This window comes from Oryza glaberrima, chromosome 8 (genome assembly GCF_000147395.1).
Source record: "Oryza glaberrima chromosome 8, OglaRS2, whole genome shotgun sequence".
In the NCBI taxonomy this organism is placed as follows: domain Eukaryota; kingdom Viridiplantae; phylum Streptophyta; class Magnoliopsida; order Poales; family Poaceae; genus Oryza; species Oryza glaberrima.
The window spans coordinates 8490236-8507576 of NC_068333.1; the positions used below are offsets into that span (position 1 = coordinate 8490236).

At 39.8% G+C, this 17341-nt stretch overlaps 1 long non-coding RNA gene across 1 annotated transcript; it reads left to right on the forward strand.

Annotated features, from left to right (window-relative positions):
- The first annotated feature begins 6011 nt into the window (after nt 1-6011).
- Nucleotides 6012-8992, forward strand: LOC127781537 (uncharacterized). The gene is made up of 5 exons (XR_008019018.1): nt 6012-6143; nt 6231-6425; nt 7095-8364; nt 8464-8569; nt 8687-8992. It is a non-coding gene; the product is annotated as an uncharacterized LOC127781537 (long non-coding RNA).
- Nucleotides 8993-17341: the final 8349 nt, after the last annotated feature.

A 17341-nucleotide genomic window follows, 5' to 3' on the forward strand; every position in this document is an offset into this window, starting at 1 on the left:
GCTTTTCCTTGGATGATATGTGTAATAAAGTTGTGAACCATGTAAGCAATGATGATGATGAGTCTAATGTGTGGCATTCACGACTCTGTCATGTGAATTTTGGTTGTATGACACGCTTAGCCAACGTGAGTTTAATTCCAAAATTCACTTTAGTCAAAGGCTCTAAGTGCCATACCTGTGTTCAATCGAAACAACCTCGCAAGCCTCACAAGGCATCTGAGGCGAGGAATTTGGCACCACTAGAACTTGTTCATTCCGATCTGTGCGAAATGAACGGCGTGTTGACTAAAGGGGGAAAGAAAAATTTCATGACATTGATAGATGATTGCACTAGATTCTGCTATGTGTACCTATTGAAAACAAAGGATGAAGCATTACATTACTTCAAGATCTATAAGGCTGAGGTAGAAAACCAACTGGAAAGGAAAATCAAACGGTTGAGGTCTGATAGGGGTGGAGAGTATTTTTCCAATGAGTTTATTTCTTTCTGCGAAGAGTATGGAATTATTCATGAGAAGACGCCTCCCTATTTACCCCAGTCAAACAGGGTAGCCGAAAGAAAGAACCGCACTCTAACTGAGATGGTGAATGCCATGTTAGACACTGCAGGACTTTCCAAGGAATGGTGAGGTGAGGCAATATTGACTGCGTGTCATGTCCTAAATAGAATTCCTACTAAGCATAAGGAAGTAATACCATTCGAGGAATGGGAAAGGAAGAAATTAAATCTCTCTCACCTGCGCACATGGGGTTGTTTGGCCAAGGTAAATGTACCTATAGCCAAAAAGCGTAAACTTGGACCAAAGACCGTAGATTGTGTGTTCCTTGGTTATGCTATCCACAGTGTGGGATATAGGTTCTTAATAGTAAATTCTGGAGTACCCGACATGCGTGTTGGTACAATTACTGAGTCTAGAGATGCCACATTTTTTGAGAATGAATTTCCTATGAAAAATGCACCTAGCACTTCTAGTCAAGAACCTATTTTATCGCCTGAGCACTTTGTGCCGAAGAACATATTGATCAAACGCTTGAGGAAAATCCTGAGGAGGATAACATTGTAGCAACTCGAAAGAGTAAGAGACAAAGGACTGCAAAGTCTTTTGGAGATGACTACATTGTATATCTTGTGGATGATACTCCAAGAACCATTGAAGAGGCATATTCATCTCCTGATGCTGACTATTGGAAGGAAGTGGTACGCAATGAGATGGACTCAATTATGTCTAATGGTACTTGGAAAGTCGTCGAGCGTCCATATGGGTGCAAGCCTGTAGGATGTGAATGGGTTTTCAAGAAAAAGCTTAGGCCTGATGATACAATTAAAAAGTACAAGGCAAGGCTTGTGGCCAAGGGTTATACCCAAAAAGAAGGCGAGGACTTTTTCGACACTTATTCACCGGTTGCTCGCTTGACCACGATTCGAGTACTACTCGCTCTGGCAGCCTCTCATGGTCTACTCGGCCATCAGATGGATGTTAAGACAACTTTCCTCAATGGAGAGTTGGAGGAGGAGATCTATATAGATCAACCAGATGGGTATGTACTAGAAGGTCAGAAGGGAATGGTGTGCAAGCTATTGAAGTCCTTGTATGGTCTCAAACAAGCGCCTAAGCAATGGCATGAGAAGTTTGACAATACACTTACATCTGCTGGCTTTGTTGTGAACGAAGCTGACAAATTGTGTACTATCGCTATGGTGGGGGAGAGGGAGTGATCTTGTGTTTATGTGTCGATGATATATTGATCTTTGGGACCAGCCTCAATGTGATTGAGGAGGTCAAGGACTTTCTGTCCAAAAGCTTTGAAATGAAGGATTTGGGAGTGGCTCATGTTATTCTTAACATTAAACTACTGAGAGGAGATGAGGGTGGGATTACGCTTGTGCAATCTCACTATGTGGACAAGGTCTTGAGTCATTTTGGTTATAGTGACTGCAAGGCAGCTCCTACTCCTTATGATCCCAGTGTGCTATTAAGGAAAAACCGAAGAATAGCAAGGGATCAATTGAGATACTCTCAGATCATTGGTTCATTGATGTACTTAGCTAGTGCAACGAGACCTGACATCTCATTTGCTATGAGCAAGTTGAGCCGGTTTGTTTTAAATCCGGGAGATGATCATTGGCATGCTCTTCAAAGAGTAATGCGCTATCTAAAAGGGACAATGAGCTATGAAATTCACTACGCCGGGTACCCAAAAGTGCTGGAGGGCTATAGTGATTCAAACTGGATATCTGATGCTGATGAGATAAAGGCCACAAGTGGGTATCTGTTCACACTTGGAGGGGGCGCTGTTTCCTAGAAGTCTTGCAAGCAGACCATCTTAACGAGGTCAACAATGGAAGCAGAACTCACAGCTTTAGATACTGCCACAGTTGAGGCCGAATGGCTTCGTGAGCTCCTGATGGACTTGCCGGTGGTTGAAAAACCAGTACCAGTAATCCTGATGAACTGTGATAATCAAACAGTGATTATTAAAGTGAACAGTTCGAAGGACAACATGAAGTCATCCAGGCATGTTAAAAGAAGACTGAAGTCTGTCAGAATGCAGAAAAACTCCGGAGTGATAGCATTGGACTATGTCCAGACGGCAAAAAATCTGGCGGATCAGTTTACCAAGGGGCTACCACGTAATTTGATAGACTGTGCATCGAGGGAGATGGGCTTGAGACCCACTTAGAGTTGGACAATAGTGGAAACCTGTCAATTGTGATCGGAGATCCCGTGAATTTGGATGGCGAAACAAACTATTGTGTAGCTGAGAGAAGAGACCCTAAAATGAGCCTATCTTCATGATGCACTTCTCTTCTAATCTGTATGGTAGGATGATATACACTTCAATTTGATCCGAGTGGCTTTTCATAAAGCAGAGATGTTGGCCTACAGAACATCTTAGAAGGAACACACCTATATGAGTCCGACTGCTAGTCACAGTCTATGAGATCTGAGTGATCTCTAGATACTCATGAAAAGGCCATGAGTATGACTTATATGCTCCAAACAGAGGGGATGCAAACGACAGTCCAGTACCATTTAAGGGTTTGAGTGAAACCTGAATCACACAAGATTGATAATTCAAGGCATAGTCCATTGTTTAGTTGTGATCTGGTGTAGCTCTTTCCCTAGGTGGATGTTCAACTTAACAGTCTCCACCGAAACACTGGTATAACAAATAGGATCAGAATCGAGAGCATTTCCTATGAGCCATGAAATTTGGTGGGGATTGTTAGATTAATGGGCTAGGCCCAATTAAATCCTAATAAATTTCATTGGCCCACATTAAGTGCTATGGGTAATAATACCATCTTGAAAATCTAAGTGAAGAGGTCTCAACTTAAATATGGAGCTAGTGGAAAGTCTCTGTTGACCGGTTGAGATGGTGTGCGGACAGCCAGGTAGGGCGGGGCGAGGCGAGGCAGGCAGCTACAGCTGTTTTCTTTCTCTCGTTTTGTAACGGATGGTAATAAACATGGAGAATTGATTTCGTATTAATGAGCACGTCGGTTACGGAATTAAACGCCGTGAATTGATTCCGAATTAACGAGCGTGTCGGTTACGAAATTAAACACCGCGGTTGATGACTCCGAACGTTACTCTCGCGCTCGCATATATATATATATATATATATGACACTCATATGGGGCACCATGGTGCCCAGGCACCATGGTATCTAAATGCACAAAATCACTTAAATTTTTCAAAATTTTCAAATTGTGAGTATATACCTAGTTATAATAATTTGATTCATACATATACTTATCAACAAAACAACTCAAATTTAACTTTATTTCACAATCCATGATTACATACCTAACTAATTATATGTATGGATGCTATATACCTAGAATCAAAATCTAACAAAAACAAGTTCAAATTCAGTTCAAACTTGCTTTAAACTAGTTAGTAAAGTAGTTAATATTAATACCTAAGTAATTGAAAAAGTTTCATACTCATTTGAATTGGGTATATACTCAATTTCAACAATGGTGCCCGGGCACCATGGAGCACCAAACAAATTTACATATATATATATATATATATATATATATATATATATATATATATATATATATATATATATATAGGTAATTTAACTGGTGCTACATGGAGTATGGACTCGAAGATTAAAATTGAGTATATACCCAATTTGAATGAGTATGAATTTTTTTTAAATGTTTAGGTATGAACATTAACTTCTTTACTAATAAGTTTGAACTTAGTTTGAACTTTTCTTTTTGTTAGATTTTGGTTCTAGTTATATAACATCAAAACATATAATTCGCTAGGTATGTAATAATGAATTGTGAAATAAAGTTGAGTTTGAGTTATTTTGTTGTTAGGTATTGGTATGAATCAAATTCATATACCTAGGTATATACTCACAATTTATTTTTTTAAAAATATTTCAAGAGATTTTATGTGTTTTATACCTTGGAGCCCGGGCACCATGGAGTCCCATATGGGTATCCTATATATATATATATATATATATACTCTGCAGCGACGTGAAGGACGTGGAGAAGTTCTTCCCGACTCTTGCACTTCGAGTTCCTCCTCCTCTGTTCCTGAGCTGCAGAATCCTTCCCTGATTCTGTTCACCTGCGCGCACAGGTGTACGGGACGAGCAGGTACCTCCGGAACTCCGTCCGCTTGAGAACTTGCACGGGTAGGTGGGCGATCAAGTTTTTGGGTAGCGCTTCAAGCACGACTGCTCCTGTTCTTCATTCTTCGACGACAACGTTGCATCTTCCTCTACTTCTGGTTCACCATGGCTTCTACTTGAGAGAACGGAGGAGACAACATCAACGGAAGCAATACAAATGCCTCAACATCTTCTGCACCATTCTCTGGGTATAAGATTCTAACTTTATTTGATTTTCTTCTTGTTATTTACATGTTCACAATGTTATCCATAGGATTCCAATCTTATGTGAATGTCAACGATGTCTATGCTTATTTTACCTTAAGCATGCTCATATTTATGTTTAGCCTTATCACAAGATCGCTTCTAATTATGTATGTCATGTTTATTGTCTTAATATTTTGGATTAAAATATGTCGAATTATGACCAAATTTTCAATACACAGGAGGGCGCCATGGGCTGGGGCGCGTGGGGACTCGTGGAAGCAAACGTCAGGAGATGGGCGGCATGGGCGCCGCCGGGTATCTTTTCCGGGAATCAGCGGCGCCATGGCCCATGGGATAGGAAGGCCAGGCTCACTGCTCGCAGTTGGTATCCCCTAAGCCCGAACGACGGCCGCCGCCATGCCCACTGTTCATCTCCAAAATCGATCCCCACACAGTCGACGATAGGTGCGGCTGCAGGACGGACTCGCGGTTATGGGGAGACGATCCGACAAAGGAGACTTGGTGTCGGCGACGGACTCTCGCCATGGATGTCAGCGGCGTGCGGAGAAGCTGCGTCGTCGATAGAGGCCATCGTAAAGAAGCGGAGCCGTCAAAGTAGGTGACACGGTGACGGCGTCTCGCCGGCGTGGAGTGCCACAAGCATGACAGTGTTGGGTTGGTTGGTCGTGTACTGGTGTGTTGGTGTGCGCGGTAGGAAAGGAAAAGGAAATCCGGGAGTGATTAGGTGAAAGAGTGAGGAAGGAAAGGAAAAGTGCGGGTGGACAAGGACCGATCTTTGCCGTTGAATCAACGCAGATGAATGTAAGCCATCGGATTTGTCCAATGATGGATGAGTATGAGTAAAATGAGTTGTTGAATTATCAAATCCAACGATCCAGAATCATCTAATCTAACGGCTGAAATCGTCCACGCAAACACCGTCCAGAATCGCGCTCCCCCATCTCCGCCCGAATCACGCGCTCCCCCGTCGATGCCCGACACCCCACGCAGCGCCGCCCCTCCCCACTTGAGTTCATCCCAACGCCAGTTCGCCGTCGATCCCGCGTCCGCCGCTCCTCGATTTCTCTCCTCTCCCGCGCCGCCCCTCTGCCTCTCCGCCGTCGTCGCATCTCCTCTCCCCTACCCCGCGCAACGCCGGCCGCCGCCTAACCCTAACCGTCGCCGCAACACTCTTTCCCTCTCCCGCCGCCGCCGCGCGCCGCCGTCGATCTGTCGATTCCGACACCCCGCCTTCGCGCGCGACGCCGCCGGCGCCCCTCCACGCCGACCGTGTATATTATTGAATGCTCTTTTCTATTAGCTTCTCAGGTAGGAGTATTATTTTACCTGTTTTATTGATAGGACAATTTTTTTTTCAGGGTTTCTACTACTCTCTAGGGACAGCCATATATCTTTGAGAATATTGATTTTATCCCCTTATTTGAGCCATATACAGAGACTGACTTCTTTGTTATGTTTGTTTTGACGGATTTTGGCTGTTACTGTTGTGCGTGTTGTAGTCTGGATGGAGATTGGCGGCCATGGACGTTGACAACCGCTTTAATAGAATCATGGTTAGTGTTTTAGAATTACAATACATTATATATTCTTATTATGAATAGTAGGACAACCGGTGCTTTTTGTGAGGTTCTGCCCAAAAATGCTGCCTGGTCATGTTTTTACCTCACTCTGAACTGAGCACTTTCCCTGTATTAGCATTTCATTCATATTTTCTATTCCAGTTGACAGCGGGTTCTTGGACATGATCCATATCAATTTACCATACAGTTCAATTGTGATTGTTATTGCGTGAATGATCAGTATCTGTTGCTATTTTCTGCTACAATTGAGTATTACATGCCAAGAATTAATTCTGAAATAATAAAACATATCGGATTTTTAGTCATGCTAGCTCTAATTTCTTTTAGAGATCCACGATAGTTTTTCTTTTATCAGTAGAATGCTAAGTAAAAGAAGCTGGATGGGCAGCTACCTTGAATTGCTGGGTGTTGGAATAAATACCTCAAGTTATTTAGTGTAGATTCAGATTATGGAATTATGGTTGGGCTCTAATATGTATTGAATTGGAGAAGGATGAGAAAACAAATTACTAGACAATAATCAGTGGTATATTTTGGGATGAAATGTTATAGGCTCATATGTTTTTTATTTGCATTTCCCTTTTCATTCAAGCTTACACCAATATAGACTAAACATATGTTGGCGCCGATTTTCGCCTCCAGATCGCCGATGCCAACTACCAGGACTCCTTGCCCCTGTGCCCCCTTCTCTACCGCGACACCACAAAGTGATCTCCGGAACCCTCTCCACTGCACGACAGAGAAGGTAATACTATTCAAGTACAAATGTAGATTTGCTGGTAAATAGTGGATGTGATTGTGAACTATAGTGTCACATATCTATTACGTGTATATGTGCATATCCACATATTAAGGAGCTGCTTATAAGTCATGGTATGCAAGTTTTTTCTGTAATTTGAATGCATGGATGCTATTTAAAATCTCAATTTGATGTGACAAAATATCACCGCCTCTCCCTGTTATCCAAACAGTCACAATCCCTTTGAATAATATACTTCAATATCATGAAACAAATCAGTAATTGATGGAATATCTCCTTAGAATTGGATCAATAATTGAACATAGGGCTCAATCTGATACATGATTTTTGGAATATCTCCTTAGAATTGGAAATGGCACTGAAAACATCAGAAATGATAACGTTCGTTTGCCTGATGAAATTGTGATTGCTTATGGGGATAGCGAGGATTTAGTACACGAATTGATTAATCATGTGTTTCCCTCGCTTGATGATAAAAAGAATGCAAGCTCTGCATCTTATATGAGCACACGTGCCATTGTATCCACAAAAAATGATTATGTGGACAAGCCGAATGTTAATATGATTGACAGATTTCCAGGGCAGGTCAAGGTTTATGACAGCTTTGACTTTGTTGATGATGACCCTCACAATAACTATCCTCTAGACTACCTTAACTCTATTACTCCAAATGGTCTCCCACCACACGAGCTAATAATAAAAATCAATTGTCCCGTGATTCTTCTTCGCAACCTTAATCCAAATAATGGATTGTGCAACGGGACTAGACTAATGGTTAGAGCTTTTCAAGATAATGCAATTGATGCTGAGATTGTTGGTGGACAACATGCCAGCAAAAGGGTGTTTATCCCACGGATCCCTTTGTCTCCCTCCGACGATATATCTCTACCTTTCAAATTCAAGAGGAAGCAATTCCCAATACGTCTTAGTTTCGTAATGACCATTAACAAATCACAAGGAGAAACCATCCCAAATGTTTGGATCTATCTTCCAGAGCCCGTGTTTTCACATGGTCACCTATATGTCGCATTGTCAAGGGGTGTGTCAAGGCTAACAACAAGTATTTTGGCAAAGCCAAAGAAAGAAGTTGATTCAACAGGGAAGAGCACTAGAAATATCGTGTATAAAGATGTTCTTGACTGGTGAGCAAAGGTAGGTTCGCATGATCTAAATTAATTCAAAAAAATACTGCAGAATATAGTAAATTGCTCATCGGAATGTTACTCACCATCGTCCTCTTGTTTTGTACAGCACGTCATCACCTTTTATATGGAATGCCGTGTGATTATCTTCTACATGCTATCTCGCACTAGATGCGTCAGTTTGCACTAGGCTCTCATTTGAGATTGTAATTATGGTCTGTATTTTATATATATATATATATATATATATATATATATATACTTACAAAATTGTTCTGGATTATTTTTTTTATATGGTTATCCATACAACTTAAATGGATAATGCACTGCAGACAGCCCGCACCACCGCCATCGCCATCCACCGCACCACTGCCATCACCCGCACCACTGCCATCGCCACCACCATCGCCGCCGTCTCCGCTTGCTCTGCTGTTTTTTTGGGGAAAAGGATAGAGGGAGAATAGGGCTGACAAGTGGGCCCTACGCTTTTTAGTTTTTCTCTTATCACTTACATGTGGGCCTCACCTTGTAAAGTTTTATTGTGCCCACGCAATATCATAGTTCTGCACTTTACATGAAATATATTTTATGTATGATATGAATTGAATTAAAGTTCAAATGCATAGATCATATAAAAATATTTTTTGCTAACATGAAATTCTAAAAATTATTAAAGACAAATGAAATTGCACCGTAGCGTTTAGCACGGGCATATTACTAGTTTATAGAAGTGAATTAACTCTATCAAACTCCCCGTTAATTCACTTCGTGCATACTCCAATCATTTCTCAATCGTGGATGAATTTTTCTTTGGATAAAGAATTGGCAAATATATCTGCCAACTGCTCATGACTGACTGGATTTTTCACCGATAGCAATTTAACTTCCTAGCGATCAACTGTTTCCCGGATATAATGATATTTGATAGCAATGTGTTTAGTCCTGTCATGACTGACTGGATTTTCACCGATAACAATTGCAAATTGACCGTCACAATAAATTTGTGTAAGCCTCTCGTCTATGTCTTCCATAATTCTTCTCAACCAAACAACTTGTGACACGGCTTTTGATGTTGCTACATATTCTGCTTCAGCTGAAGATAAAGCAACAATATTTTGTTTCTTTGTTGACCAGGAGCATATACCTGAGCCAAGTGAGAAGGCATATCTGGATGTGCTCTTCATATCGTCAAGACATCCAGCCCAATCACTATCCGTGTAGCCAATTAATTTTAATTCTTAACTGGCTTGTACCATATAACATAACCTGTGGTCCCTTTGATATACCGCAAAACTCTCTTCGCAGTAGTAAAATTTAACTGACTTGGGCTAAACATATATCTTGATAATAAACTTGCCGCAAACATAATATCCGGTCGTGTTGCGGTTAAATATAATAAACTTCCAACCAAGCTTCTGTAAATTGTTGGATCTGCTTTATCAGCACCATCTCTTGCCTTTTGCTTTTCATTTGGCAACAAGGGGTTGTAACTGACTTGCAGTTATCCATCTTAATTTTCTTCAGAATATTTTCTGCATATTTTCTTTGTGATATAAATATCCCTTCAGTACTATGATGCACTTCCATTCCTAGGAAATAGTGCAACAAGCCCATATCACTCATCTCATATGTATTCATCATGTCCTTTTTAAAATATTGCATCATTTTCTCACTATTACTGGTATAAATCGTCATCAACATATAGTGAGAGTGTGAGACAATTAAAATGTCCATATCTAGCCTCTTGACATATAGAGTAGCCTCACTTATGCTCTTAGCAAATCCTTTTTGAATAAAGTACTTATCAATTTGACTGTACCATGCTCTAGGCGTTTGCTTTAATCTGTATAATGTCTTCTTAAGTCAGAATACTTTGTTTTCTCCCCCTTGAACTAAAAACCCTTCAAGTTGTTTAACATAAATTTCTTCATCAAGATAGCCATTAAAGAAAGCCGATTTCACAACAAGTTGATATATCTTCCACTTGTTTTGAGCTGCTAGAGTAATTATTGTACGAATTGTCTCTAGCCTTGCAACAGGAGCATATTTCTCATAGTAGTCAATATCAGGCTTTTGCATAAAGCCTTTTGCCACAAGTCTTGCTTTATATTTCTGAATTGAGCCATCTGGATTTAGCTGTCTTATAAACCCATTTCAACTCCAATAACTTCTCTATCTTTAGGACGATCAACCAACTCCCAGGTATTATTCTTCTCAATCATACGAATCTCATCTTCCATGGCTTTAACCCAATTTTTATGTTTTTCTGCTTCTTGAAAACAGTGACTCAACAACAGAATAATTGGAAAATTCATATTGTTTTGTCCCTCTTTGTTGAGAAGTAGATTATAATAATTTAACCATACTTCTTACACATCTTGGAGCTAATTCCGGTGTAGAAATTTGCTCTTCACTACTCGGGCTTGAATCCGAACTGAAGCTTGACCTTGACCTTGGACTTGATGCATCTTGACTTGGAGTATGATCTTCCACTTCATGATTGCCATACATATGTGGTTGGCCTAGTGTGATTGTAGTGGTTGGCAATAATGGAGTACCGGAGGCTTCTGGAGACTTCCAGTTCCAAATAGCACTTGCATCAAAAATCACATCTCTGCTGATGATAATGTTCTTTTTCTCCAAATTATAAAGTCTATAGCGTTTGATACCATCAGCATAGCCAACAAATATGCACCAATCACTTTTATTATCAGATTTTACTTTCTTTTGTGCTAGCACTTGAGCATAGCAAATGCAACCAAATACTCTCATATGTCCAATGATAGGCTTTTTACCATACTAAGCTTCAAAAGATGAACGGTTTGGTACTGCCTTTGTAGGACTACTATTTAAAATATAAACTGCAGTGTTAACTGCTTCAGCCCAGAAAGATTTAGGCATAGCTTTGTCTTGGAGCATAGAGTTTGCCATGCCATTAATTGTTCAATTTTTCCTTTTAGTAACTCCATTTTGTTGAGCACTATAGCCTGTCGTTAATTATCTTCGAATGCCAACATTTTCACAATATTTCTCAAATTCTTTTGAGATATATTCTCCTCCTTGATCGTTGCGTAATACTTTAATTTTTCGATTACTCTAATTTTCCACCATAGCCTTGAATTTTTTGAATATCCAGGGCTGCTGATTTTTCTTTTAGAAAATATACCCAGATCATTCTGTATAATCATCAATAAATGTGATAAAGTACCAATTTCCTCGTTCTGAGATTGTTGGCACTTTACCAACTATATAAGTGCGCACTAGTTCCAACGGTGCACTTGCTCTCCAAGCTCCACTGCGTGGGAAAGAAGCTTGTATTTGTTTTCCAAATACACAACCTTCACATGGGTTGGATTTTAGAGTAATAAATGGAAGGCCTTGAACCATGCCTTTTGCCCTGAGTAGCTTTAGTGCTTTGTAATTGAGATGACCCATTCTCTTGTGCCATAGATTAGAAATATCGACTTCACTTTTGAGAGCCATTTGAGTTGGATGGTTCATCCTTAATAGAAAATTCCTATTCTTCTCCATATTTATTTTGGCAACCAAATGATTATTTTTACGGTCCAATATTTTGCAAGAAAAATCCTCAAAATAAACAGAGTACCCGTGTTCTAGAAGTTGCCCAATACTTAGCAAATTTTGCCTTAGATCGGGTACCAGCAAAACATCCGTTATAAATTTCGGACCATCTGTTGTTTGAACAACAACCGTACATTAGCCTTCACTTTGCACTATAGAGCCATTACCCATGTGAATCTTTGCATGGTATGATAAATCCATTTCTTGAAACAAATTTGGATCAGATGAATCCATTTCTCGAAATAAATTTGGATCAGCAGCCATGTGGTTTGTACAACCACTATTAATAACCCAAACATCATTATTTTCTTATTGAGCAGTATGGCAAGAGAAAACCATTTCTTCAGATATCTTTTCCTTTTCTTGTGAAAAATTAGCCCGATTAATTTCTCAAGACCTGCAATATTTTGCAATATGACCCTTTCGTTTGCATTTGTTGCAGGTCATTTTCTTCCAGCACATATCTACAGTATGACTAGATTTTTGACAAATGTCACACCATAAACTTGTCATATGCTTCCTTGGAGTTCTTGGCCCCGATAATACGCGGAAATAGACTTTCTGCACCTCCTTGTGGGATCTAAGAACAAGGCCTTGGCGTCCGTCATCCGATACTCTACTCTAAGACTTCTTCTGTTCCGCCGTAAGAGTGTCTCTACCGGAATACTCCTTGTAGCCATTCTCAACAATATACCACAATCCTTTAGATAGCAACAACGTCTGCATCTTGATGCTCCATATATCATAAAATAAGCAATTACTACGTATATGTGCAATGGAATGTCACATGGACCAATGGAATGTCGGCAAAAGTGCTGGCTTTAGATTAGTAGACTAGAAAAAGGGTGCGCCTTTGGCGCACCAACTAAAAATATCCTGTGAATATTTATATTTTTCGTTAGAATACATAAATAATTATTTGGAATTAGTTTGATTTCTTAGATATATATGAGATGGAGTATAAATTAACTAAGTAACAATAATTGGTAGCATTTGTGATAACATAGATAAATGAAAACTTGCAAAAAAATCTGAGCTCAAAATAACATATGAAAAGAGACGTGGCTTCGCCGCATAATGGGCCAACAAGTAAAAACATATTAATGTGCTAAAATGCAGAATGTTTTATTCGGTCAATTATGTAAATGTTTCACATGCCGTACTATTTAGCAAGTCTTCAATATAATAAGGGTAATGAACAGTTTTTGGAGAAGGCAAGAGCCAGCTCTTCGGGAAAATAAACATGCTGGTTGGCGTGCTCTTTGTATGGCTTGTATAATTGCTAAGGGTAATTAATGCTAATATTTTGCTAGAGTTTATAGGAATTAGCTCAATTTTTCATTGAATTCTTGTGAAGATCGTGTACTTTTGAGATATTCACAATGGAAGCACATATGTTTCAGGACACACGATAATCTTAATGTACCGATGGTAGATTTTGTATGTCAGCTCTCTACCTCTTCTATTTAAGTTCTCTTATTTTATTAATTAATATTCCTCGATTTTTTATCTTATGAACCATAGAATTCCTTATATGCCACTCCAAATTAACTGGTTCCCTTATATGCCACATTAAATTGGCTTCTCCCTTCTATGCCACCGGTTCAAGTTTGTCCTCCCTTTTATGCCATTGCCGTCACTCCACCGCCAGTTGACCGTTAACTTCATAGTAAAAAGACGCATTTGCCCTTGAGAGTTGGTATACAACCAATGGTAGGTATTTTAGTACTAATATAGCTACTGGATACAACATATGAAAATTGATTTTTTTTCATCACATGCAATTTTAGCCATCACCATCACAAATAAATTTTCAATATAAGCACAAAACATATAGTTTTCCAACAATACTTATACAAAGAGCATTTTTCACTGGTTCTGACAAAATTTTGTTCACTCAAAAAAGATTTAAAATAAATTAGTTATGATTTTTTTGAAATTTACACATTTTTTTAGTTGAGTGGGCATATTGGTCATTTAAAAAAAACTAACATTTGACTAACATTTGGCATAAAAAGGAGAAGCTAATTTTGAGTGGCACATAAGGGGACTGGCCAATTTGTAGTGGCATATAAGGGATTCTCTCGAAAAGTAATTACGTACACCTATGGGCCCACTTCACGATCTAATTTACTCCCTCCATCTCCAAATAACTGCTTATTTCGGTTTAAAATTTGTCCCAAATTAACTAACTCTTAGGGTGTATTTGAGCCAAGAGAAGAATGGTAAGATACATAAAATGAGACAAGTTATTAGCATATGATTAATAAGTACTAATTATTTTAAACCTAAAAAATGGATTAATATGTTTTTTAAGATATTTTTTCTATAAAATTTCTTTTAGAGTAAATTTTATTTTGGACCATCTTTATTACTGATGTTTCGCTTTTGATCACCCTTAAACCAATGTTTTTACTTTAGACCGGGTAATCTTGCCTCTGTTAATCTTTTCTCATGCATATGAATGACCTCGAGTACTCCTGCCCTTATTCGTCAATAAACTCCCTTAGCTGTATGTAAACCGTTTATTTGATATATGACAATTTAGATGTGGATGGATAAAACAACTGACGGTGGTACAAAGTGCTATAAAGGTAAAATAACCCGGTCAAAAGTGTAAAAAAATGGTTAAGGGGTGATGCAAAGCGAAACAACGCCGATAAAAAATGGCCCAAAGTGATTTACTCTTCTTTTCATTTGCAAAAAACACACGGTTTAACATTTTTGTATCGTATGAACCATATATGAGAAAAACAATTACATAGACACCCTGTGGGCCCACTTTGCATTGTACAGCCCCATCGTTTCGCTTATTCACGTTGAATAAGTGAAACGGCATATTTGCAAACGAAAAGTGATATGCATATAAAACTTTTATATACGTGTTCTTAGCGATCTAAAATAAACTTCGATGAAAAAACCTCAAAATTAACTTCAAATTTGAGGTTGAAAATTCAAATTTTGGTTGATAAGCATAAGCATAAGCGAAAATATGAGGTCGCTAATTTACTCCATCCCTTCCAAAAAAAAAGCTGCTATTTTGGGTTTAAAATTTATCCCAAAATTACCACCACTTAGGCTGAGTTAGTTTCCAAGTTTTCCCATCTCACCTCTCTTTTTTTCGTGTGCACGCTTTTCAAACTGCTAAATCTATATGAAAGTTGCTTTAAAAAAATCATATTAATCATTTTTTTCAAAAAATGGGATTAATACTTAATTAATCATGTGTTAATGAGTTACTCCGTTTTGCGTGTGCGAGGGATTAATTCCCATCCCTAAGTGCCGAACACAACCTTAGAGTGTTTGAGTAAATAAGGAAAGATAACAATGATAAGATACAAAAAAACTAAGTCATTACAATATGATTAATGAGTATTAACTATTTTAAACCTGAAAAATGAATTAATATGATTTTTAAGTAAAAAATCTACAGATTTTTCTTTTGAAAAAACACGTCATTTATCAATTCGGGTAACATGCATGCAGAAAACAAGATTTATTTTCACTTTCTTACACCGTCGAACACAAATTAAGGTCCTCATTGGTTGTCAATATTCTCTAATAAGTCAAAAAAACAACTTATTTGGAGATAAAAATTAATTTATTGCTAAAACATTTATATATGTATTGCTAGCGACTTAAAATTTAATACTTAAATAGAAACTACATTGAAAATATCTTAAAATCAACTTTAAAATTCAGTTTGAAAATGCAAAAATTGAAGAATGGCGAATGGGAAAAAAACACAAATCGAACAAAAATCCAGTCACCGAACCTCGCTAGAGACATGAGCAGTATGAGCTTGCCATCGTCGAGCTTCAGCCCTCGCTGTCGCTTTCAAGCTACCGCCACTGCCTCCTATGGCCAGATTCAACGAGAAGGGGGCGCGGAGTGGCCGCCGGCGGTGGCTCGGTCGAGCTGCACTGCCACCGCCTCCTAAGGCCATATATGGCGAGGAGCGGGGAGGCAGCGCAGCACCAGACAAGGAGGAAAGGGGCCAACGGTGGTGGGAGGGAGAGCATTGATGGGGGTAGTAGGGAAGGCGGAGGGGAGGGGAAAATGTGAATTAGAGTTAGGGTTCTTGTCACCGATTGTTTCGATGGATTCAGCATCAATCCGTGCCGTCCATCAAAATGAACGGTTCGAATCGATCCCCCGTTGGGTGGGCCTCCATTCTTGGGCCGCAGCACCATTGGGTCGTGTGGTTTACATGGGCTGCATGCGCAAATGCCCTAGCAGGCCGGCGGGGTACAAAGTGGCCTTTTTTTATTCCTTTTTTAAACTTTCTTAATTTTTTAGGAATATATTTGTTTACACCCAAATTTGGCACCTAGGATAAAAATAGGAAAGATTGCCAAAATTTGAAAATCTACCGGTTTCCTCCGACTGGGCCAATCTGACCGCCGTGTGTTGGCCGGTCAAACCGCCGGTTGAGGGCTGGTCAGACCGGCGGTGTGTGGCCGGTCTGACCGGCAGGTCCGAGTCCGACTGTGTTTCGTCAGGTCTTGAGGTTTCCTTGCTCGGGAAGACATGTTTTGGGTTTCCTTTGGTTTCTACCCCGAGTTGGACATGGAGGAGGGCCTGTAGAGGGCAAGACCAACCCCTATATAAGGGACATGCCCGGTTCATTGTAAAAAACCAATCTACAATCAATCAATCGAATCGTTTTTTCATATTGCTTTTAGTTTTCTCTTAGTTTGTCCATCTTTGTCGGTTTGTGCCGTAAACCGTCCGGCGTCGCTGCGAGAGTGTGACATCTCTTTGTAGGTTTGTCCTAAAAACCTTCCGTTTTGCCCACGAGACGGGTAGTTATCTAGAAATCGGCTCCGCTAGCCGGTTTATTTATCAAAACCCATCTAGGTTTAGCTCTTTGCTAGATCGAGGTGGTTGGCGACTCTAGGATCACCACAAGGCTTAAGGTGCTACGATCATGCTTGTCAACTTGTTAAAAAAAGTTGCCAACACGATTTTTGGCGACTCCGCTAGAGAGGAGATCCGTTCATCGTCAACTCAACTTTGACTTCACCATGACGAAGCCTCCATCCAAGACGGAGGTAGAGCCATCCAATGTGATACCGGTCACATTGGAGGATTTCGAAGGAGAGGACCGCAAAGCTATGGAGGAGTACATCAACGAACTCACATGGGAGGCGTTGATGAGGGCAAGCACTAGGACTCGTCAAGGCGTGATCATCAAGCCCGGGCCACGTCCTAAGCTCGCCCCCAATTTGGTAAGTAATGATGAGGTAACACAATCTATCCAACAACAAGTAGCATCTACAATAGATTCATCTATGATTGCTTTTAAAGACCGCGACTTAGCCGTCGGTCCGACCGGCCAAACGGCGGTCCGACCGGGTATTACCCCGGCGGTCAGACCGGTACTCAGGCCGGTCCGACCGCGC